The sequence below is a fragment of the Rhamphochromis sp. 'chilingali' genome, assembly GCF_963969265.1.
Source record: "Rhamphochromis sp. 'chilingali' genome assembly, chromosome: 4".
Classification (NCBI taxonomy): Eukaryota; Metazoa; Chordata; class Actinopteri; order Cichliformes; family Cichlidae; genus Rhamphochromis; species Rhamphochromis sp. 'chilingali'.
In genome coordinates this window covers 9,074,263-9,098,683 of record NC_137948.1, presented here as the reverse complement: position 1 = coordinate 9,098,683, position 24,421 = coordinate 9,074,263, and positions in this window count along the sequence as shown.

Sequence of the window (24,421 nt, the reverse complement as noted above, 5' to 3'; positions counted from 1 at the left end):
AGACATGTCTTGACATGTGTCTTTGTTCTGTGCACTCGAGAACAAAAATTAATGGTGTTGCTATGTCATTGATATCATGATATGACACTTTTATATCAGATAAAAATTTATACTGTCATTATCATGGACCATATGATATGGCACATCCCTACTTGCACTCACGATGTTCTACATCCGCCACCCTTTCTGGGTTTTATAGGTGCTGCCAGTGCAGTTAATGTTAAGTAGTGTTAAGTGAAGTGCTTGCAAGTAATGCAAAGAAAAGACTTATTCTGAATAGAGTCCATGTGTGAGTGGCCTCGGTGATGGGGGTTACTCAGACCATGGCTCAGACTAGTGAGGTGGGTTGGCAAGGGTGGGGTGTGTGGGGATAATGTTTATTGACAGTCCAAATGGCCCAGAGGAAGAAGATGTTTGAGAGTCTGGAGGTGTGGGACCTGATTGACCTGAGGCACTGACCAGAGGCCCTGCTTTTCCTGAGATAGGACGATCTGGCGATGGCCTCCAGGGGTGGCAGAGGGCAGCCTACTCAGTTGTAGCCCCTGCGTACAAAACACCCAGGCAGGAGGCAAGCACGTTCTCCAGCTTCTAGTACAGGTTATTCTTCCTCCGGACACGGAGGAAGTGCAGCCGCTCTTCGGCCTGTGGGTCCAGGGACGATGTTGGTGCCCAGAAACCTGAAGGTGAAGACAGAGTCCACGCATGTTTCAGTTATAATGAGAAGGAAGTGAACCTGTCTGTGCCTCCTGAAGTCCATTAGGAGTTCCTTTGTTTTAAGGATGTTCAGTTTCAGTTTATTTTCTCAGCACCAGCAGGATAAGTTCTCTACCTCCAAACTGTATTCTGTCTCATCTCCATCAGAAATTAACCCAATCATGGTGGTGTCATCAACATACTTGATGATGATGTTGGTTGAGTGGGTTGGTTGGTTTGCAGTCGTACAGGGCTTGTTTCTTGAGAGGGTGTAGGCAGGGATGAGGAGCAGAGAGAGGTGGACAGATTGTCCTAGGTGGGGCAGGGGTTTTACTCTGTAGGCCTGCTTGATGTTACTGTACAAATAGTCCAGTGTCCTGTCCCCACTGGTAGGACACTTAACATGTTGATGGAATTTGGGGAATGCAGATTTAAAACATAATTTATTAAAGTCCCCAGCAACAATATGGACACCCTCTGGGTGCTCTCTGCAGGTGTGGGAGTGCTCATATGTGCGGAGTGCATGTTCTTGTGCTGGAACAAATAAGAGTAAAATAAGAACATGAAATAAAGCACTCAAAATTAAAACTATACTGTATGTAAAGTAGTTTGGTTTAAAAATACCCTTTAAGTGCTTTTTTAATTTATGCACAGTTTCATTTAGGGGCACATGAAAAAAAATGAAAAACAAAATTCATTCATTAGCTTCTTGTTTTTTTCACTTTGTTAGCTATATACTATTTGGCATGAATTTGCTATTAGTGATCAGTTCCCAGGCATTTTGTTGTTGTAAAATGTGCTGGAATATGGAGTACTGAGAGTGCATTTTAAGGCAAGTGCAAACATCAACATTTAATGATACATAAAAGATGGGGGGGTTGCATTCGCCATAGCATCTTAATGTCATTTGCTAATTAGCAGTAAACACACTACAGTTGTGTTTCTTTAGCCAAAGTGTAATTAGTGCTACATGAGAGGTGAGGAAGTTTCATCCTCTGGGAACCAATCACATCTCTTATAATAGCTCATACATTTAGATCCAGCCAATCTTATTCTAAAAGTATTTGGCTATTTCAGTCTGCACCAAAGTGGTGATCTCGTAACCAAAAAAAACAATGTTTCTGATGCATTTGGGTGTAATTACTTATTTGAATTTAAAAACGTTTGACGATCTTATAGGAAAAATAAAATCTCCTGTTTTTAATTTACCTACAGATGATGTTCGTCTGAAAAAAATGTGTGGTTATGAGAGAATCTCTGTGTCAGTAGCCATGTGTCTTTCATCGCTGCTAGTGATCTCTTGATCCCAAAGGCACAGTGGTGATTCGCAGTAGCTGTCCCTGCAGGTGCCTGTCTGAATATTCGTATTAAAAGGCTCTCTGTTGTGCATTCCCCAGGTCCCTCTGCAGGGAGAAGGCTTAGCAGGTGCACAGCCAGACTCTTATTCTTAGAGCTGGGTATGGAGTTCCAGGCAGGTAGGGGTTAGAAAGTCAGGAACCAAAGAGTTGTTTCTTGCTAAAGTTTAGTGAACAGATTGTTCAGTTCTCTGAGCAAATCTGGGGAGATAAACCAGCCTCCCAGACAATTAGGGTTTGAATAGTAAGCAAGCCATCTATTTAAACATGCAAAGCCAAGTAGAAGGGAAGGGATAGGAACTCCAGAGAGGCATGTGTGCAAGGAGACTGAGCTCTGTCTGTGTGCCAGTGACCTGTCAAGCAGTCTGTCCACTGTTTTGTATGAGTTGCGGAGGGCGGGGGAACACTGAGGTGACAGCTGCATTACAGCACACAAGGGAAATCACTGTCAGAATGCTGGAGATGTGTGTCAGCCTTGACCCCAGAGATGACCAGTCAGATTAAGAAGGCAGCATCATGTTTCACTCTGTGGGTGTAGACATGTGGGTGGTAGCACTCTTTATGTGTTGTGTACGTTTGGTGCAGAGAATCCGATCATCAATATGCCATCATGTATTTACAGACTGGAGCTTTGGTTCTAAGTTATCTTTTAGTCTAATGGTGATCATTTGACTTAATGAATTAAAGCCAGCATATGGAACAGCTTTTTTTTTCACGTACAAGCAGGCAGTAGGCTCAGCAGTGTCTTCACTTTCACTTTTCACCTTGCTTTTACGATTATGTTTTGTATTAGGACAACACAGCAGCTCAGTGTGAGAGGTCACAGCAGTATGTAAACAAAATTTTTCACCTTGTCTGTTGCGCTTCCTCCTAAGTAAGAGCAAGAAGCCTATATTTTTTCTATGATGATTATTATAATTTTATTACATGTCTACATGCCATCTGTGTAAAATAAACATTCACAAATAAGATAATTTTGGATTGAGCATATTATCATATCCAGACTAAGTCATATCATGCAATTTTACCTTTTACATAGACTGAAGTTTTATTTAAACAATATTATAGTTACCAAGGACCAGCTTAAGGAATTGTATTACTTATATAACCCCTTCTATGGAAAGGACCGAAGTACTACTAAAGTATATATACTTTGGCCATGTAAAGTGATTTGGGTTTTTTATATTCTGACACAACTAACAGATCATTTTTGTTTCATATTTTGTTTTCATACTTTTTGTTCTATGTTACAAGACTGAAAAAGAAAAAGAATCTAGGGACTGTATTGGAAAAGAAAGCTGGCATACCCTCCAGCCCGCTCCTGCTACTTAAGGATAAAGCCACAAGGCTACTGTAGCTGCTACTGGCAAAACCACTAAAACAAACTGTGAGTAGTTGTAGAAAGTTTAATTGTGTGTTTGTAGGTTTTGAGAAGGAGGATGACCATGTGGAGTAAAATATTTTCATAAACTTTTTAAACAGTTTATTGTCCAAAAGAAATAAAGCTAAATTAGTGGACTATTCCTGCCTTCTGATTGCATTACAGTTAAATATTTGTAGGTCCAAAAAATACCAGTCTTACAGTCCTCTAGTGACTGCATTGTGCCTTCTTATTGTACTTTCATTCGATGCTTGGCTACTTTCAAAGCAAAAAAACCCCCAAAAAACCATCTGGCCTTTCTGTTTACTTTTCTGACAAAATAACCTGAAGTTTTAATATTTATATTTCTTGTCTGAGGTTCTTGGCAAGGTTCAGTGTGAAAATTTGCACATGAAATAGCCAGTAATTGGAAGATACAGAATGGCATATTAGAGTCTCTGCTCTATAATACCCTAAGCTTGTCTGCTAGTGGACCTAATGCCTTTCCAGATGTCATATGGCAAGCTGTGAATGTTGCAGAAAACACACACACACTTGCACCAGTGCTTTTAGTGAAATGGCACACATAAAGTAAAGAAAAAAAGATGATGACAGGTCAGCCTTTAGAGCAGGGCATTCAGAACAAATGGTATAATGTAAAGTATGGAACTCAGGGAGCCTGAGTTAGTGTCTCACCGTGCTGTCAGAGCATCGCATCTGAATCTCCAAAGGGGAGGTTTCAAATGCCTTTGCAGTAATTACTGTGCAGCCTTACAGTGTTATTGGATACCCACTGCTGTCACGAGCCTCTCTGAATGTTTATGCATGTGCCCATGCAGATAGAGGTGTGTTGTGTTTGTATTGATGTATGCAGCATTTTATGTACACAAATATACATCTATCTTTGGAATGCTCTTCTGCAGTGTGTGGCTACTGTGTGTCTTTTGTGAGCCCGTCTCTGTAAGAAACTTGAGGGCAACAAACATCGTCAGCTTTTTTCATGTGCTTACTGGAAAATATGTTTGACTTTATGGACTTCATTTTCCCCTCCAACTGAAAGGGGCAGTACGTCACAGAAGTATGTCAACTCTGGCAAACAGCGTTGGCCCTGATGGTGAAACAGACAATAACCAAGCCTCTTATGGATCCTCTAGAGGGAAATACCCATAAAAGGTTAACGAAAGTCACCTCTTAGACGGCTCTCACAGTCTATTAATCATGTTAAGATGATTACATAACGGGAATTATCTATCGAAGTGGGCTCAGTTAGGTCACAAGAGTAATTTGGGGTTCTTTTAGTACAGGATCTCAGTTGGAAATGCTTTTCATGGACACAGCAGAGACCAGCTTATCCCTTCAAACAAAGGCTGCACTGAACATCACAGAAACCTAAAGTTTAAAGATGGTAAGCCCACACGATCTCTCAGATCAATATCTATAATTACTTTACAGATTAAATCCATCCTAATCAATAGTTTTATAAAAAGAAAAAATTATTTATGGCTACAAAGTAACAAATCTGCAGCTTGGGAATTTGTTGCTTTCTAACCATGCAATGTGCCACACAGAAAGCAGAAATGCCTTTTTTGCCCAGCGGATATGCAGTTTTATCAGAAAACTTTCTTGGTCTTCCAGAGTGTTTATTACCATTCACAGTTCCCCTTAACTGCCATTTGTTAATGACATTTCACGCGTTAAATTATGGCATAGACATGTTTTAATATCTCTTTATAGCCCTCAACTGCTTTATAGGCATCAATTACATCAAATTACAGAGCCTCACTCAGTTGCTTAGGATAAGTGAAGGTTTGAAAAGTCAAAAAATTTACAGTGGTCTTCAGCCATCATCGCATGCCATTTACTGACATGCCGACAAGTCCCAACAAGTCCGTGAAGGGAAAACGAGTTGGTGTGAAGCTTTAGTAATGGTTGCACAGCCATCAATTCTGTTTGGTTATTTTTCATTAACATTATCAATGTTTTTGAGAGGCTAAAAAAACTTGTCATTTGCCCAGGCACTCCTAAATGTTTTGTGTATGTGTATTGGTGTGTTAGGGAACCATGCTCTGCCCTCATCAGTAGGTGAAAATACCTTGTCTCTGCATGGTGAGACTCAGCAGGCTTTTCCTGCTGTTTCTCTGAAGTCATCACCACTCTCCCACAGAGTGATTGCTGTCGCATCCTCCTTTTCTCATCTTGCTCCTTCTCTTTGTCCTCCCCTTCTGCCTTCCCCTGTGCCTCCTCCGCACCATCCCGCATCTATATGGTTTCTTATAGTGACAGTTTGGCTGGCATTCCCAGGTTGCTTGAAGGCTGCAAGCAGGATATTGTGTTTCTTTTTCAAACAGGTGGGCTAATAAAGAGGGACACTACCTGTATGTGCAGACGTTGTTCAGTTTGGTCAACAAGAACCATAAGTGCAAGTTTTATGATGGTTTTACTTCAAATTTCATATTAGATATCATTTTCATATCACAAAAATTATATAAATTAGCTTTTTTTTAACATTATACTGAAGTATAGACTATATGAAAAGAAATCACTAAAAAAATCCATTACTACTGTTTTCAAAAGAAACAAAATGAATCACAACATAGCAATACAATTTGATAATGCATTGAAGAAACATTAAAAAACAAATTACACTGAGTATGTTAAAAAAAAATATACATGCAATAATTATCCACTGTGACTAATCTTGTTTTCATTCTTCACTGCTAATTTCAGGCACATAACTGCCCCCTCTCTGCTGTTCTCCTCCCTTGGGTTGTTTGCCTGATTGATATAAAATGCATTGCTTTTGAATCTTTAATTCTCATTAAACCAAAGTGTTCAAGGCCCGTATAATGGCCAGCAAATTCAAAATTGCCATCAATTATCTTTCTAGACCTCTCATTAGAGATTCTGCCCACACTTTTAGGTTGCAGTTGTTACTGCTGCTGCTGTCCCCAACAGGACACTGGCAGGTCTGCCTTTCCTTCCCTCCCTAATAAGGAGAAAACTGCAAAGTCACAGAGAAGAGGAGAGGGAGCACAACACAGATCCTTGCTGTTTCTGTCATCTATCTATCTCTCTATCTATCTATCTATCTATCTATCTATCTATCTATCTATCTATCTATCTATCTATCTATCTAAAAACGACACACTCTTTAAAAACTATAAAATAATAAACACACAAATAGAAATATATTTAGTTAATCAATCACACTTTAAAAATAACAATATTCTGACTGCTCAGTTAGCATCTGCCTACCAAATAATTTAACTGTAAAACTGTGACTCTGAGTGACAGCTCTGCGGAGCATCTGATCGATCTTGCCTGATTTATAACTAAATGATAGTTCTGAATAATTAATGAAGTTTTGCCACTTGCAAATCTCTAACGTGAAGTTATAATTCTAATTATGTTGGCTGACGTTATTAAAAATTAAGCTCATGATGAGTAGCTCCGCCTTTGGAAGAGTTATACTCACTTCACATGTTTGCAGATTATCTTCATAGCTTTGCAGTCTTTCAGGAGCAGGACAGAAGTAAAGGCTATTTATCTTCTTTGGATAATAACTTTAAGATAAAACCACAGAAAAAATGTTTCTCTGTACTATAGAGCATAATTTATACATAATGGTGTGAAAAAGAACGTTTTGGCTCACGCTTCACTGATGTTTGCTTGCATTTGTTAATGCGCAGCTCTTTTAGGATCCCACCAAAGCATTTCAAGCAAGTTGAGGTCTTGACTTTGACTGGGTCTTTGCAACATCTTGATTGTTTTCTTTCTCAGCCATTTTGCATGATTTGATCTGGTCTGATCTGACTCCAGAATACTTCGGTATATAGAGGAGTTCATGGTTGACTCACTGACTGCAAGCTGCCCAGATCCCGTCCTTGCAAAATAAGCCAAAATCATCATCCTCCACCGCTGTGGAGGGATGATGGGATATCAGATGCTTGTGCTGACATGCTGTGTTTGATTTTCACCACAAACGGTCTTGTTTTTTGGTCTTGTCTGTCCAAAAGATATTGTTGCAGAACTGCTGTAAGTTTTACAGATACAATTTTGCTAACCTAAGATGTGCTGCCATGTTCTTTTTAGAGAAAAGACACTTTGTCTTGGTGACACTTCCAAACAAACCATGCTTGTTCTGTCTTTTTCATTTTATACCGTCAAGAACTTTTAACATTTAACATGCTAACCGGAGCCTGCAGAGTCTGAGATCTAGCTGTTTACAATTTCTGCTCCAAAGCTGCTTCAACAAGCTAACTGCTGAGAAAACTGGTTAACACAATAAGCTAGCTACTGTTTGTTTAAGAGAAATAACCAAAAATTGGAAAAAAATAAATAAAATGTTATATTTTAGTTCTATGTTTAAAAGTAGCTGTCACATTATAATAAAGCTACTTTATCAATTGATTCATTCAGTTCATTACACTTATACGATTGATAGGATGCATATCAGCATCAGAAAAGCTGTAGTGGTATTTTAATCTGAATTTCAATCATGGATTGTTTCCAAAAAAGGAGAAAAGAATTATAAATAATAGTGAGATTTGATTAAAAAATGCATATATTTCAACTAATTTTTGTTGTAGTCGATTTTGTTTTATCTTTTTTGCTCTTGGGGCTGGATGATGTCAGCTGATGAGAGAGGATATTCCAAATATGATCATCTTAGGCACATGGCTCTGGTTTTGATTACAGCAGTCCAACCCACCTGCTATTAAACACTAGGAACAGAAAGTGAAACAGCTTGTTTCAGGCAGAAACTTCACTGGCCTACTGTAAAATAAATAAGGATTATTTGATGCTTTGAATAATGCAAAGCTACTGTAGAGTCCAAGAATGAAAATATGGAGACTTATTTGAAAAGACAGCAAACAACTGAAGTCTAAAACAATTTGGTTCTGTAAAATTTGCCTTTGGATAAAATGATTGTCATTGCACTCATCAAACTAAACCACACATATCATTTCACTTATTTACAGACAATATAACACAAGTCCTGACAAATTAAATAAGCACACTGACCCTATTTCACTTGCTTCAAGAGAATCTTAAAAACACTGTAGCAGAGAATTTCACTCAAAGGCCAGGCTTTGGATAGGTCAGTGCACAGCCAACTCGCGATCCATTGACTCACAGTCATTTCGAATAGCACTGACTTACCAGATTAATTAGATACATCAGCTGAAGGCGATTTCATCTGCTGACAGTCGTGGCTTTCGGACGGGTTTTCGACCTCATGAAAAGCAATCCGTCAAGATGGGTGGAGAGTGTTTGGCTAGATGTTGCTCTAGGGGCTAGACGTCTTCTCAGAATACAGATCAGAGTCACAACTTTGCTGCGTGTACAGTGAAGAAAACAGAAGTTTATATTTGCTGTCTTACACACACACACACACACACACGGAATTTGCCAAGTCCAATCAACAGGACCCCTGGGGAGCAAGAAGGGAAGAACCAGATTCAATCAGGCTATTGATTTGGGGGTGTATTTGAAAATGGAAGGGAACTGTGTGTGCATCTTCACACTCCACACCATGTCAAGGCCCACTTTTGTCAAAAACAACCGCAATTTCTATTTAAAGGAGTTTCAGAAGCTCATGAGGCTGCAGCTGGAGAGCTCTCCTGCCTTTTGTGCTGCAGCCGCACAGTGATTGTTGTACCCTTGAGCAAAGTCCTCCAGGTTACTGCATGAGTTAAACTCAGGCTGACATGCTTAAACCCAACCTTTGCTGAACATGAGTATCACTGCAAAACACTACAGCAAAGGCCTCGTTTACAAAATCCACCCTCATGCCATAAACACTGAGGGGTCCATATGGGCAAATATAAACAGACAGCTGATTTTTCAGGATTGGTATTGTGATATGCTGCGTGTTCTTTTAGGACAGCCTGTCTGTTGCGATTTGCTTTTCTTGCTTGGGATAGCATGAGCCTCCCAAGTAAAGACCGTTTTCTGATTTACCTAACTTCTGTTTTTGCCCACAAGTCAATACAAACCTGACCTGTGCACATTATGCAAATCTGATGATAATTGTAACTGACTTTATACGATTAAACATCATTGTGACTCTTGTCTGACAAGACATCTGTACTGATGCATAAAACTGAGCAATAAATTTCCTTATGACTGCACAACAACACCATGTCAGACTACAGAACTGGCAGAAAAGAGTGTCATGATAAATGTTATCCCCCCCCAGCATGGCATACCAGTTTATGTATGAAGGAAGGGCAGCAAATGATCTCTTTTTACTAGTGTGCAGGTGGTGTGATAAATCTCCACACCCGGTGGCCATTTTAAGAGCAGCTTGGCCTGATTTTACAGACCTTCCAGACTTGGCTCTCTGAGGAGATAAAGATTGGCACAGTCCTGTAGGAGATGTACTCGGTATATTCTTAGGCTTAAACTACACAGTATATTCAAACGCAATCTTTATATTGGCTCTAAAGTCTTTCTTGTTAGCAATCACATGCATTATGTAGTCTTTGCCCTAGATCGTCCATGGATAGATAGCTAGTTAGAGTTCTTATTATTTAGTATTAGTAGTATTTATTTCAAGCTGAAGGTATATTATACTTTTCATGAATTCATAGCCTTATAAGCATTACGCTGCACATCTCCTGTTCTCTTGTTTACCTCTGTACACCTCTCTGCATACTATGGGAAATCATTGTTGCTCACTGACAGGTTACTAAACAGTCTCTTCCTAGTGTTGGCGCTGAGATTCAGCGGTCCTCTATCTACCACACCCGAGTTTCTACCCAGCTGAGTCGCTCCATCACAAGGCTGACATATTCCCCTCCTACTCCTGCTGATATCACCCATTGGGCCGGCAGAGTTTTAATCGATGTAGAGCCAAACGGGTCCTGGAAAAGGCCATTTAGCCTGGGTTCTTGACACTGCTGCTGAGACAAAATGATAAAGCTTCTTGTGGGAGATAGAAAGAAGCTGGTGGGCCAGGAGAGTGGATAGTAGAGAAAAGCATACGAGACCAGATGTAATGGATGATCTAGGGCAAGGACTACATAGTGCATGTATGTTGTAAAGTGTGTGCTTGTCTGCCACCTGTGTCCCATTAAAGCCTGCCTGGTTTTTCAACTTTTCAAAGGCACCGATGAGTCTCCTTCGGATGAGGATGAGTCATTCTTCCAGAAAAAAATAATAATATGCAGGTAAAAAAATCAAAATCCTCCTTGTTGAAAATTATTTTCTCATGATAAGGCTGATATTCAAGGTTGTTGTAATCATAAATATCCTTGACCATAAGGACTTGCTTCCTATGTTCAAAAGATACGTTAATAGTTGCTTCATGGTCTTTCCACAACTTTAAAAAAGCTTCTTTATATTTTCATACTGCATACGTGACTGAGTCTTTTTTTTTCTCTGTGGTTGGTGTCAATCAAATGATCCCCACAGGAATTGAAATTTATGCTTCAAAATAAACCCTTAAAATAATCTCCAGGCATTTTTTATTTTCAAGCACATGGCTCGCTTTGGGCATTGTTGTTGTCTGAATAGCTCTGTGTTTTGTGGCATCACTTTTACCATGCATCAGTGTGTTAGCATGCTAACATCTGACAAGAGAAGGCCAGTGACAAAGTTAAAAGCAGGTCTGTTGATTTACAGGTTGATTTATGATTGATTTATGGTTGATTATGGTTGATTATGATTGATTATGGTTGATTTATGTTTCCACGCTCTATAGTCATGAGCTGTGGGTAGTGACAGAATGACACAGTGGATACAGGCAGTGTGCTTCCTCCAAAGGGTGTTTGGGCTTTCCCTTACAGATAGGCTGAGGAGCTCAGTCATTCTGGAGTGTCTCATCCAGTCAAAGACCTCAGTGCAGACCCACGACACACTGAGAGAGTGTCAAGTCTTGATTGGGAACGTGGTGGCCTTGGTGACCCAACAGAAGCAGGAGCAGGAGAGTGAGAGGTCTAGACTGCTGCCCCCTAAACCAGGATCTGGGACAGAAGATAGATGGACTGATTTCTAGTTTTTAGTGCAATGCGCTATTATTGGGTCAGCAGCTAAAGTGAAAGCTTTGCACTGTGACGTTTTCAGATGTACATTTATCACGTATCAGAAGCTGAAAGGTCAAGTGAGCGGTGACAGAGCAAGAGACAAAGCACAGAAAAGCCTTACTCAGAGAAAGCTAACACACTCTGTTGGGGGAGTTTTGAGTGTGAGGATGGAGCATCTGCTCCTGCCCACTGGGCCTCCCAGCTAGTGCAAGCAAACACTGACACTCGCACACACATACACACACACTCACTCTGAAACCAAACTGCTGCTGAATCTAATGAGGCTGAGGCCTGCTGGGCAGCAGAACGGCTGCTGCAGCTTGTCTCTTGCTCTCTGATTCTCATCCCAAAGCTCCTCACGCGTCATCCACTGTTTCACACTATCCACACTGTTTTATTCTTGACAGCTTTCTACCAATGACTCTGCAGAGTATTCTCGCATCGAAAGGCTAGAATTACAGAAATACTCAACAAACTGTAATGCATTACACATTATGCGCAGAAGTTACCAAATGTACCACAAAAATGAAAAATGTAGCATTTAAGAACACAAATTAAGGCAGTTTTGAATTTGATGGCAGCAACATATTTCAAAACTTGAGACAGAGCCATGTTTACTACAGTTTAACGTCTCGTCTTTTAACAATGGTCTGGAAACCAGTTAATGGTCTTTTGGGAGAGGAGCAATCTTGTCTGATATAGAATTATTGCTGCTCAAATGTCCTGGGTCTTCATTGCTCTACTTTTTGCTTCATAATGTGAAATTGTTTTCAGTTGATAAAAGACGGGCCATTTCAGCACCTGCAGGGTGTTCTATGAAGATTTGGTTGCCCAATTCCAACTTATGTTGCTGCAATTTAATTCAAAATCAGCTAATATTTTTCATGAAATAGGAAAATTTCACAATTTATATGTTTGATATATTTTCTGTTGTGAATAAAATTAGGGTTTATGAGCTTTACACATCATTGCACTCTGTTTCTGTTTACTTTTTTCCAATGTTTTTGGAATTGGGGTTGTAAATTTCTACAGTAAATATTATATTATCTCTGTTGTATTGTATTATATTGTAAATATATGGCTAAACTAGTAGCCATATATTCCTATGTAATAATTCTGCTCCAACATATTCGCCAGATGCAACTTTCTAGATCATAAACCCTTCTTTTTCTTTTTCCACCCTCTTTTATATTGTTCTGGAGTACTACCTGTGATTGTTATCTTGGGCTAAACCCTCTGTTCTTTATTTTTAAGAAATGCATTGATTTTGGATGGTGCATAGCTACCTTCTGCCTGATACTGCCTCTGTAAAATGCATTAAAATGTAAGAGGAGTGGAAATCTCTCTGTGTTGCAACCTACCTGGAAGGTTTTTCACCTTTATGCATAAAGAATTTGTTTCTAATTCTTCAGATGAATTAGAAACAATGTATCTTTTTAACGAAACAGCCTCACACCCCATTTAATCTTTTTGCTGTCTTTTGTGCAATTTTGTCTCCTTGAGCCCTTTTTAAAATCTGATTTATTTAAATTTGTAGGAGCTTTACTTTTGTTAGTACCATGCTGTGTCGAGGCACAGAATGTAATCAAAACAGAGGGTCAGAGGGCCCGGTGGCGCCAGTGTCCGGCAGCTTCGCCTCTGTCAGTGCGCCCCAGGGCAGCTGTGGCTACAATGTCGCTTGCCGTCACCAGTGTGTGAATCTGTGTGTGAATGGGTGGATGACTGAATGTAGTGTAAAGCACTTTGGGGTCCTTAGGGACTAAGTAAAGTGCTATACAAGTACAGGCCATTTACCATTTTGGTTGCTCAAATACTACAAATCAATAAAGCCACCATAATTTCAACATGTTATTTATTTATTTTTGTAACAAGTACATTTTAAGGTAATGAGGAAATGTTTCCAACATGTGTAAGATGAAAGCATGGATATTACCACATATTACTACATAATACCATTGTGCCAAAGTGAGACTCATCTTTTCTGGGCTCTTTGTCTTGCTATTTTATATTTTAGCAACCCAGATAGTTTCAAAATATTCAAAGAAGAGTATTTACTTTTACTTAGTAAGAAGAGACAATGCTTGAACTAAGTGAACCAAAACAAAAGTATTAGATAATTCTAAAACAAAATTTCCTTTTTCAGTGATGGTTTGCAATGCACACCCACAAGTCTCCTTAACCATGATTCACTGACTCTGTCTCATTGCTTCTCCGTCTCTCCATTACCAGGAAGGATAAGCCCAAACAAATCTGCTTAAAGCCTTTGATGGGCTGATGGTCTCATAGAACGATACCTATTTCTTCTTATTTCGAATGACACTAATGGCATATTGACATGCAGGCAGATTAACAGATTATTGTATTTGTGTTTGCATGTGTGTATGCTGGGTGGTGAGTGTGCATCATCAGTCTATTTTAATCCAACTTTTTTACCCTCCTTTAGGATTTTAGGTCATTCGGTGATTCTCTTCTTGCCCTTTTGCCGTTGGTGATAAATAGGGCTGGGTATCGTCGCTGATTTCTAGAATTGATTTTAATCGAAAAATCGATAATCAAAACCCACCCCTGGGGATAAACTAGCATTCATAGACATGAAGTCAGTAAGTGACGTATATCTTGTTAAAACTTTATTAAACCTTTTTGCCAATGTGAACTGAAAGCAACAGAAAACAGCAATTCACAGACATTAGACCATAGTTTAATTATTTATTGTTTTGCTCATGTACAGGTATTTATCACAGAGGTGTGGACTCGAGTCACATGACTTGGACTCGAGTCAGACTCGAGTCATTAATTTTATGACTTTAGACTTGACTTGAAAAAATGTTCTAAGACTTGTGACTTGACTTGGACTTTTACACCAATGACTTGGGACTTGAATTGGACTTGAACCGGTTTACTTGAAAAGACTTGATATTTCACCCCAAATATAAAATTTAACATGCATATTATATAGAGATTGAAAATGTGACGTCATTCACGGGTAGAACCGCAAAGGATTCTGGGAACTCGTGGCAAGCGGTACTAGCGCACGCAGGCTTTCAATTAAAATCAGTTATACAGCGATAAAAAGAAACACAAAAATGTCAAGAAGCCGTTGTATTATTAACTGCAATAGCCGGTCGCATGACAGCCACGGGAAGCCGACGGGTAAAGAGATCGGTTGTTATCGGATTACGTCGTGGAAGAGAAATTGTTCGAGCCATGTTTCCGAAGTAACAAAGAGGCGACTGGATTGCAGCCATTCAAAGATCAAATATTACGTCCTAGAACACTCCAGCTCACAGGTTAGTCTGCTCCAAGCATTTACACAAAGGTCAGTCTGCTGTTGTAGTTAATGCGTCATTTTTCTTAACATAATTGGTGATATAGGTTACAAGCAAGTCTGGCGCTGAACAGAAATTGTCGCGCTATGCTCCTTTATTTATTGTGCATAAATAGTAAATTATCCTGACACAATATTGCGTTTCGCTTCTGTTATTATGGTACACTGACAAAAACACATACGTTTATTCACAGGATAAAACAGGTTTTTTGTATCACTAATTGCCCAGTAGATTACAGCATACAATATTATTGTCACTGCTACATTTCTGTGATGGGTACCAGAAATTATTTCCACTACTAATTAATTACCGTTGAGCTCAAAGGTTATATTAATAAACTGTTAACGAATCTGTATTTATGACGACAATTTGTGAGACTGGTAAATTTATGATACGTACGATGGTCTTTCGTTCGACACGGTGCATTTCAAGGTCCTGCACCCATCCGTCGGTAAACTGTACCTGGGCTTGTTGCAGTGACCGGAAGTTACTAAACTTCATGAGTGTATGCACTCACTCCAAGAACCGTATAATTATAAATATGCATATAAATATGCTAAGATGAGATAGCTGACTTCATCTAACTAGCAAATGTTGTCCAGGCTACGTTGGTGATACAGTTTTTTTTAATGTGTATGATATTTTTGTCATGCGATTTTAAAGCTGGTCCTACAACCGCATCCAAGAATAACATGCAGCGTATCTCAGAACTGTCGGTGAAAATTATTCTTGGAGCTAAGTTTAATTGAGCTGCATTTTAAAGAGGTGCAATTTCACAATTTGTGTATATTTTCTAAGTTCACTATTTTGTATGTGTTGAGAAAAACACAGATTTTAAAATTACATGGTCTAATATTTACATTTAGCATAACTGCAACATTATTTTTTCGTTTGTTTTTTTTAAAGACTCGAAAGGACTTGAAATTCAAAGTTTCAGACTTGTGACTTGACTCGGACTTTTACACCAGTGACTTGAGACTCGACTCTGACTTGCCTGACATTACTTGAGACTTGACTTGAGACTTGAGGATAAAGACTTGAGACTTACTTGAGACTTGCAAAACAATGACTTGGTCCCACCTCTGATTTATCATGCATTATACATTTATACAAAGAGATGTGTAATCCCTTTTTGTTTATTGTACTTATGTTTGCACATACATCTTTTTTATTCGACAGTTTTCCAGCAGTCTGCTTCTGCCGATGGCTGATGGGGCCATTTTTAAAGTGATAATAAAACTAGAGGAAAAAAAGGGGGACTCTAAATGTCAATCTGGTAAAGAGCAGGAGGGGACAAGTCATCAAGAATATCTCCAAGGAGTCGTCTCATCCTTTATTTTCAAGCCCTGTAGCTAAACTGATATAGTGAAGTGATCTAAGACGGCCCTGTATTTCTCACCTCATATTCTGGGTGAATGCATACATGTCCTGTGTGTGCATGCATGCATACGAATATACCCTTGTGCCTGATCATTGTGAGAAGAGGAAGTGAAATGCTGTCTAATTTGTTTTCTTACCTCTAGTTTAAAAAACTCGCTTTCAGCACGAGATTAAACTTTGCTAGCCTCGTACAAAAGCAGACACTGGAAGCATTGTCAGGTACTGTACTACTACATTTCTAACAAAATGATGTGGTTAATTATTGTTATATAGTTTAGCTTTTTCAGCTTTAGAAAAAAGACAAAATAGAAATGAAGGAAGAGGCATAAAAAATAGCAAGGACAAGAGAGACGGGACTTTAATATCATCAAAAGCTTACAGCGATCAACATCTGTCAACTCTTTGAAGTTGGTGACGCTAAACCCATCCAGCTCGGCTGGCCAATGTTCTTTTTGTAAGGGGTCAAATGATAATTACATTGTGTGGATGCATGTGTGTGTGTTGGAGGGCTTATTACTGGCATCACTGCTGTGATATTGGTCTTGTATTAATTTGATCTTTGACAGAGATAGATTGAAAGTCCTAATGTTGGACATTAGAAATTCACATTTGCAAACCTGATGTGTTTTTCAACACTATCTGAGAGATAACAAGCAGCATATGATCATCCAAAAGCAGACTTCGTTCTTTCATCTGAGAATTTGTCACTGTACCAGGTGCTGTTTGTGCATCTAATACATGGCAAGCCTTCCAGCAGTGCAGTGAATTCAAATCGACTTCCTTCTATAGCCGAATCCAGCTGAGGCTGTCCTAGTTAGCTTCTTGACTTTGTGGATTTTCATCTGTGGATTTTCTTTAGTAGTTCATTTTCTGTCACATTCTAGGAACATAAATGTCCAGTGCACAGATTCTGTCTACTGTAAAAGATGGACATACACAGAAGGTTTCACACATTAATTCCTGGAGAAATTTGGTTTGCACAGGTGCAATAAACAGACACTGTAGTGGACAGCTATCACGTTAGACTGAGAAAACACTAGAATGTCACTCACCAAAACTGGATGCAGACTTCTTGAATGATCTGTACCATGCAGCGCATAATAATTCCATTAAAAATGATCCATGTGCAACACCACCTGTATGGTCTACAGTTTAGAGACTGGAATTAGCTCAGGTGAAGCTTAGCTGACAGCAATCAGTTACAGTTGCCTCATTTGACAAACTTTTCACCCCCTCATTTTAAACCGTCACAGTATCAAAATAAACGAGTTAGAAAAAAATAACACACTTCACACAGTGTCGCTATCGTGGTGCCACTCAGCATTTTATCACTCTACTGTTCACTCATCTATCTGACCATAATGTTGTGTCTGTTGTTTTTATATGAGTTTATTAAGCTGGCTTTATAGCCAGCTTGCAGCAAATTTGAAAAAAGACAACAACAAAGTTAAATAAAATAAAATCATTAACCATATAAATCAGGCTCATCAGTATCTGGAGAACAGTACCGAACGTCAGCCCAGTGTTGGTGTCACTCTCACTATACCTTGCCATTGCAATAGTGGTTCCTACCTCTAAAAACAAAGAGAAAGAGAAAATAGCACTGAAAACAGAAAAACAGCACATGGGCAAGAGGTCACAGAAATCGAGGCAGATTCATTTGGGAGCTCTGCATAAGGGTCAGTCTCAGATTCTCAACCCTGTCTCAATGAGTCAGTCACAGGTCTCCTTCTGTGTTCAACCCTGTGCTCTGCTTGCCTCTACTGCTGTCACTGCATATCAGCTTTGTGTTAATACTAAAATGTCTCTTCACCATTCTTGATTTTGCTCAACCACTATGGAGAAAAAAGAGAGAAAGAAAGGAAAACAAAGAAAGATGGATAGGGACTTCAGCGCCAGAAACCCCAATAGTTTCCAGGTAAATATTAAGATAATACATCATAATATCCATCTTTCATAATCAAATTATATTATTATATATATGAAATATTCTATATTGAATATAATATTTTATATTAAATATTAACATGCCGTAAATAAAGAAAAAAAATCAACATTTTTAAAAAATGAAAAAATCAGGTATAGTTGTCAAGTTGTTCTAATTGGTGTGAAAAGTGAGAATAAAAATCAAACAGTAAATAGATTACAAAAAGTCATTAGATAACTTGGATCATAACAGAAGTTCTCACATAATTCTCAAAGCAGAATTGCACCTTTTCAGGTTCCTTGATTTACAGAGTGAATTTAAAAAAGGCAGCTCAGTCCACTGATTGGTTAATTATCTGCTGCCTTTAATAAATCAGATGCTAATTACACACAGATTGCTACTGCAAACAGATTGAATGCTTCCTGGTATGAGTCTTGCACATCCATCAATCAGTGCACCCACCCCTCAGTCTGCGTGAGCAAGTTACCAAGCGCCCATAACACGAGTACGTATACCACCTTATGATGTATGTCCAATGCTTTCCTATCTTTTATTCTTGTGAATGCAGGCTTTGAAGTGATAGTATTCATGTGCTGGCATTTCTGGTGTAGAGTTGATGGCGGGGGTTCCTCCAGTTTAGCCAAACACTATGAACTGATTAGACTTTGATCGTCAAAGATAACCATGACCTCGAAAAATTAAATACATTGGGCCATAAGTTGATACTTCCTATTGTAATATGACAAAATTTTACCCAGACATCAATAGAAAAGGTTAAATTTGATAAGATGCTGATTTGAGATGAGCAGTTTTGACTGGCTGGTTAAGGCACACAACCTTGAGGCATGATTACAGCTGAGTGAAGGAGTAAATTGCTTTTATTTTTCTGCCTCAGTGCTCTCAATAGAAGAAAACACTCTGTGCACTTAGTGTAGGACATCAAGGATTACAGGCTTTTTCTTTTTTGCCTGAGGGTTAGAGTTATGCAACTACAGACAATGGTCACAGAGAATTCGAAAGTGCGATTGGCTCGAAGGTTGAATAAATATTTACTAACCAGACAGTTAAAGTGAACACCTTTTACAAAATTGCACTTGCTGTACCAGTCAAAGGTGCAAAGGTTTGACTGATGCTATATAAATTAAGGTATCAGCAGGCTGCGTGTAAAAATAACAGCACTGAGGCTTAGCTAGAGCTCATGGATGATCAGGGATATTTGTGTAACTAGAAAAAACATACACATGCAATTGAAACATTATTATTTTTGAGCAAGGCCATTGCGTGTCTCAACTGTAGTCAGAATAGTTTTAAAATAAAGCAAGTTAGGTGACCCTGTGCTCTTCTTCACTGTATACTTCATTCTTCTCCTATTCTTGCTGCAGGGAAGCACTTTAGTCCATTTGTGGTTGTTTGTCAAAATGACATTATTTTAAAAAGTGTGGTTGTGTGGTTTATATGCTGTTACAGATAACGCCTAGCTCTAGTTTTTTTTACCAAGCTTTCTGCAGTCTTGCTTATAACCCCTGAAATATGACACTTAAGCATTATTTGTTCATGTTTTCAACAGTTTCTCATGTGATGACTTTACTTTCAGTCTTGGTAGGTCACATGACCCAGCCAGCTGGTTTTTATCAGGGTCTGATTGCTTAGTTTATAAAAAGCAGACCTGACCACACTTTCTCTGGCTGTCACTCTCTCTCTCTCTAATACACATTTTCTCTACATGGCCGCATGACAGCCTCTCACCACATACACTGACAGATAGCAGTAACAGCTGCTGCATTTTGTGGACATTTAAACAAACATTTAATATTTGATTATTTCAAGATTTGCTCATTTTAGACTCTTCTAAGAAAAAAATGTCACAGATTATTGTCTTGAATTTGAAATATTTTTGCTGACTCTCAGTTTGTCAATAATTAAATTTGGTAAAAAGTGGATTTTAAACACACCTATTAGTCATTCTCGCTGTAGGACCCAGATAAATTTGGCGAGTGTCCTTACAATGAAGCTTCCAACCAAGATATATGCAGTGGTAATGACAGATCTGTTATCTATGTTGGCCATTAGCCTTTGTGTGTGAAGTAATTAGAGGACGTAATTAAGCTCCATTGTCCTAGAGATGGATCGTTAGCAAACGAGTCTAAGACGTATGTAGCATTGACTTCATTGTCTTGCTTATGATGGTGACCTACAAGGAGTGGGAAGTTAAACAAGCTTTTTCGTAAAGCTGCATTCACTGTGAAGCATTTCTCTTTTTATGATCGCCTTAAAAATGCAGACAAAGCACTTTATTTCCGCACTTAATATGCAAACACAGGCACAAATATTCAAGAAGTGTTTATGCTGACAGAACATGGTAATTTTGTGAATCACAGATATGGTGATGAAATGAAAATAACATTTGTGTACTTAATCATATCAGTGAGAATGTTTCTTTGAGTGTGCAGAGCATGCATTATTATTATTGACAGATTTTACATTTTATACTAAGGTGCTCGCTGGGACACCAACCACCTACATAAGCAAACAAGTTTCTTTCATGCAGGAGAAATTTGACAGTTTGCCGTGTTACACTAAATCATAGAAGCCATCTATTTGTTTGTTTCTGCTGTATCTAGATGATAAATCATTGATATCCTGATTTTGAAATCCTTCTGCTGCAAAAATGTAATAAAACCCCAAACATCCTGGCATATGAGCTGAGGCTGAGTATTTGTACAACAAGCCACTCCTTGTCAAACAGCTCCCCAAAGTCACACTTGGTGAGATGCATGGTCCGAATGAGGGTTCGTTTGCTGTCACCTGAAGAATCTTGTCTCTCACTCTTCATCGTGTGATACTTTTTGCTTTCAATGCATTAATAGAAAAAAAAAAACAGCAGAAAAGGACTTGATGTCATATATTTCAGCCAGAATCCTTTGTTGGTGTGTTTTTAATTGATAGGCAAGGGCTTATATAAACATTGTTTAGGAGGTTGTAGAAAAATACTTCAGAGAAGAAATCTGATCATTCAACCGTGGTGAGGTGAACAAGGGGCTGAGCACAAGATTTGTTTTATGTCTGATTAGTCTTCCTCAGAAAAGCAGAACTTACACCTTTCCCGTTTGCTTGCTTTATCGCTATAAACAGTTCTAGATATCAGTCACATTGAAGTGGGTTTTGGTTGTACTTGTAGGGAGGAAAAGACATATTACAGTTGCTGAAATGCAATCTCAAAAAGCATTTTTTGGCAAGCTTTTTTTTTTTTAGCTACAACCTACAAATTTGCCCATCAGCATGCTAACATATTGCTAATATGTTAGCATGCTGGTTAATTTCTGTTATTGTTCTCCATTTAATTATCTTTTTTACCAGTTGACTCACAGGATACTGTCATACTGTGTTTGAGCGTCAGATAGTTATAGCCCACCCATCTCAACACATTTCTACATACCAAATTAGTTTGTTTGAGCTATCTGTGTTTCAGTGGCAACAGGTTTTATGAAGTTATGAATGAATCCAAGTTGAAAAGTTTTGGTTTAGCCTGTTATCAGTATGTGGATTCATATTAACTGAAAATAAAACAAAAGGCAGCCAACATCCAAAGAAGAGCTTTGCAGTGTCCTTTAAGAAGCCTGGAGAACTTTTTCTCAACACTACTTAAAACATTACAAGGTCACCAAAGTTCTGGCTGCCTTGAAAAATAAATGTGGTCATACTAAATATTGACTTTCAAGGTTGAAATGGATAAGATTCTGTTTTTCCTTAAATACTGTATTTCCCTGTATGCTTTCACATTTCTGCAAATCGCTAAACTCATTTCACATTTACCTAGCTAAACATAAAGATGCATACTTGTAAATTAAAAATTATTAGGCCAATTTAATGAATGTTTTGAGGATAAATACCACTGGTACATATAACATTCTCAGTTCTAGTGAATTCACGCTCTTTATTTATCTGTTACCAAAATAATTTATGGTATTGAAGTTAAAGTTGGGCTAAGTTTTACGAGTACAGGGATGATATGAAACTAAACACAACCCCAAACTGCCTTTATGTACACAAAACATTAGAATATAAACAATTAAATGGCATATAGGCTGCTATGACATTTTCCGATTAAAGTTTTTTTTTCTACTTTTTGCCCAGATGGCTTAAATAAGCATGCATGGTTGTGATATGTGTTACTATTAGTGTTAAGTCAGTAATGACAGCATAAGTCGCATGGATGGATTTCCCAAAGTTCTAAGCATGGCTGCAAAAGCTTTTTGTCTATCCTAAAACTCTTTACTGAATCCTCATCCAGACAACCTACTTCTGGCTCTCAGTAATACCAGTCTTTTAATGTAAAAGAGCTTAATGTGGAGCACGGGGGAAATTTGCCCAATACAAGACATAGTAATAAATGTACTTTTTACAGTGAGTAGAAAGGTTTGTAGGGTCAAAACACAGCTATGAATCTTACTCTGCCAGATCTCTGTCAGTAACAAATGAACAATCTAATTTTTTCATTTGACTTATAAATAATAAATTCTGTACACTTCCCAGAAAATTTTAAACAGAGTTTCAACCTTATATAATCTAGTATCTAGTCATGTAGAAGTCATATTATCTCTGCAAGTAATTTTGTTAAATTCTGCCAAGTCTAAAGCAGAATACACACATACAGTAGCACTGTAGAAACCAAGCACTCCCCTGTTTAAATTCCTCTAGGCTAACACCTTCCCAGTTAAAGTGTCACTGTATCTGACTCCAGCTGCATGTGTTTGCATATAAAAATGTTTGTGTCAGTAGTTCATTTTGTGTTGATAGCTTTTCCTGGTTGATTGACTGGTCGTCTGGGTAGATTACATGTCTGATCTCTGTGTTAGTTCTTACTGGTGTCTCATTGCTCTAACAGCTGACAGATTTGGTGTGGTGTTTATAGATTTACCCTTGCAGTGGCTGGGTATGCAGATGGGGAGGATTGACCTGCTGCGACCTTGGAAGAATGCCCTGGCGGAGGACGACGGCGACCTCGGGTTGGGCAGGACGTGCTGCAATGCAGCAGAGCAGATCAGGGCGCTGCATGCTCTCACCCACACACTTACGCAAACACATAACCTGCAGCTTTATATCATGAAATAGGAACACATACACAGATGCACACAAATCAATAAAAGCTCGCACACTGGACGAACAGGCATGGGTGTGTCCTAATCAACCTGCTGCTGACTGGCTGGCTGAAATGCACACACCTCATAGATGACTGTATTTGGAACAACACACACACACACACACACACACACACATACACACTTCCCTTTATAAATTAACACAGACACACACAACATACCAAGACAGGATGTGCACACGTTGATGTATTTGTTTGTTTGCATCGTATGTTTTTCCTTTTCACTTTAACACTTACTACATAAGGCAATCACTCAGTTCCATCAGAGGTTATAGATCCTTCCATCTCCTTAGCAGGACTTCCCATATGTGCAGTGTAAAGATATGTGATTTAAAGACAGACCCTCATTAAAGAGATTTTCTGGGACATATTAGTAAACCCTAATGACTCTGAGCAATCATATCAAACCAGATCAACGTCAATTATTTTCACTATTAGTGTTGTTAATAGCTCAACCCAGTGAGAGTCTAATACAACTGTATTTATACCCGTACCTGACCTTTTTTGACCTTGACTTGGATACATAACTCCAAGACTAATATCAAATAAGAAGTCTGGAAATACTTTGTCTGTGTAGCCAGAGACGGAAGAAGTTATTCCCCTGTGCCTAAGAGCCTTCTTGTCCTTACTCTATCACGGATACATTAAAACAGTGAACGACAGTGCTGCAAATGCTGACATTTTCCTTTATTACAATGAACACAGACCATCTATTTTTTCTGTGATAATCCCAGTCATTCTGTCTTTTGCCCATACTGTCTTGTTCTCATACTGTCCCCAAATATGGAACAGTGCACTATTGAGTGTAGCACCTAACGAGCACATTGCTTTCTTCTGTTAAGCTGACGTTCGCGAAAATGCCCAGCTGTCTTTTAGACAATTTATTTGCAACTCAGTATTAAATACTTACATAATTATTTAAAACCAAGGTTTTTTTTACCTGAGTGTCACGGACACCGGTGTGTCACTCGTACCCTTACTGTAAACACTGACCAGCACACAGCTATAACAGAAATTCTTAGCAGTGTAGCAGATGTTGCAGGATATGAGGAAAGGTTATAGCTGCAGAGGAAGGAAGAGCAAACTGCAACTGTGATTCAATAGGAAATTGTTTCCATTTTTACACTATTGTCTACCATCTGACTGAATGAGATGTGGCTACATTTCGGGTTATCATGTTTAACGTGATTTC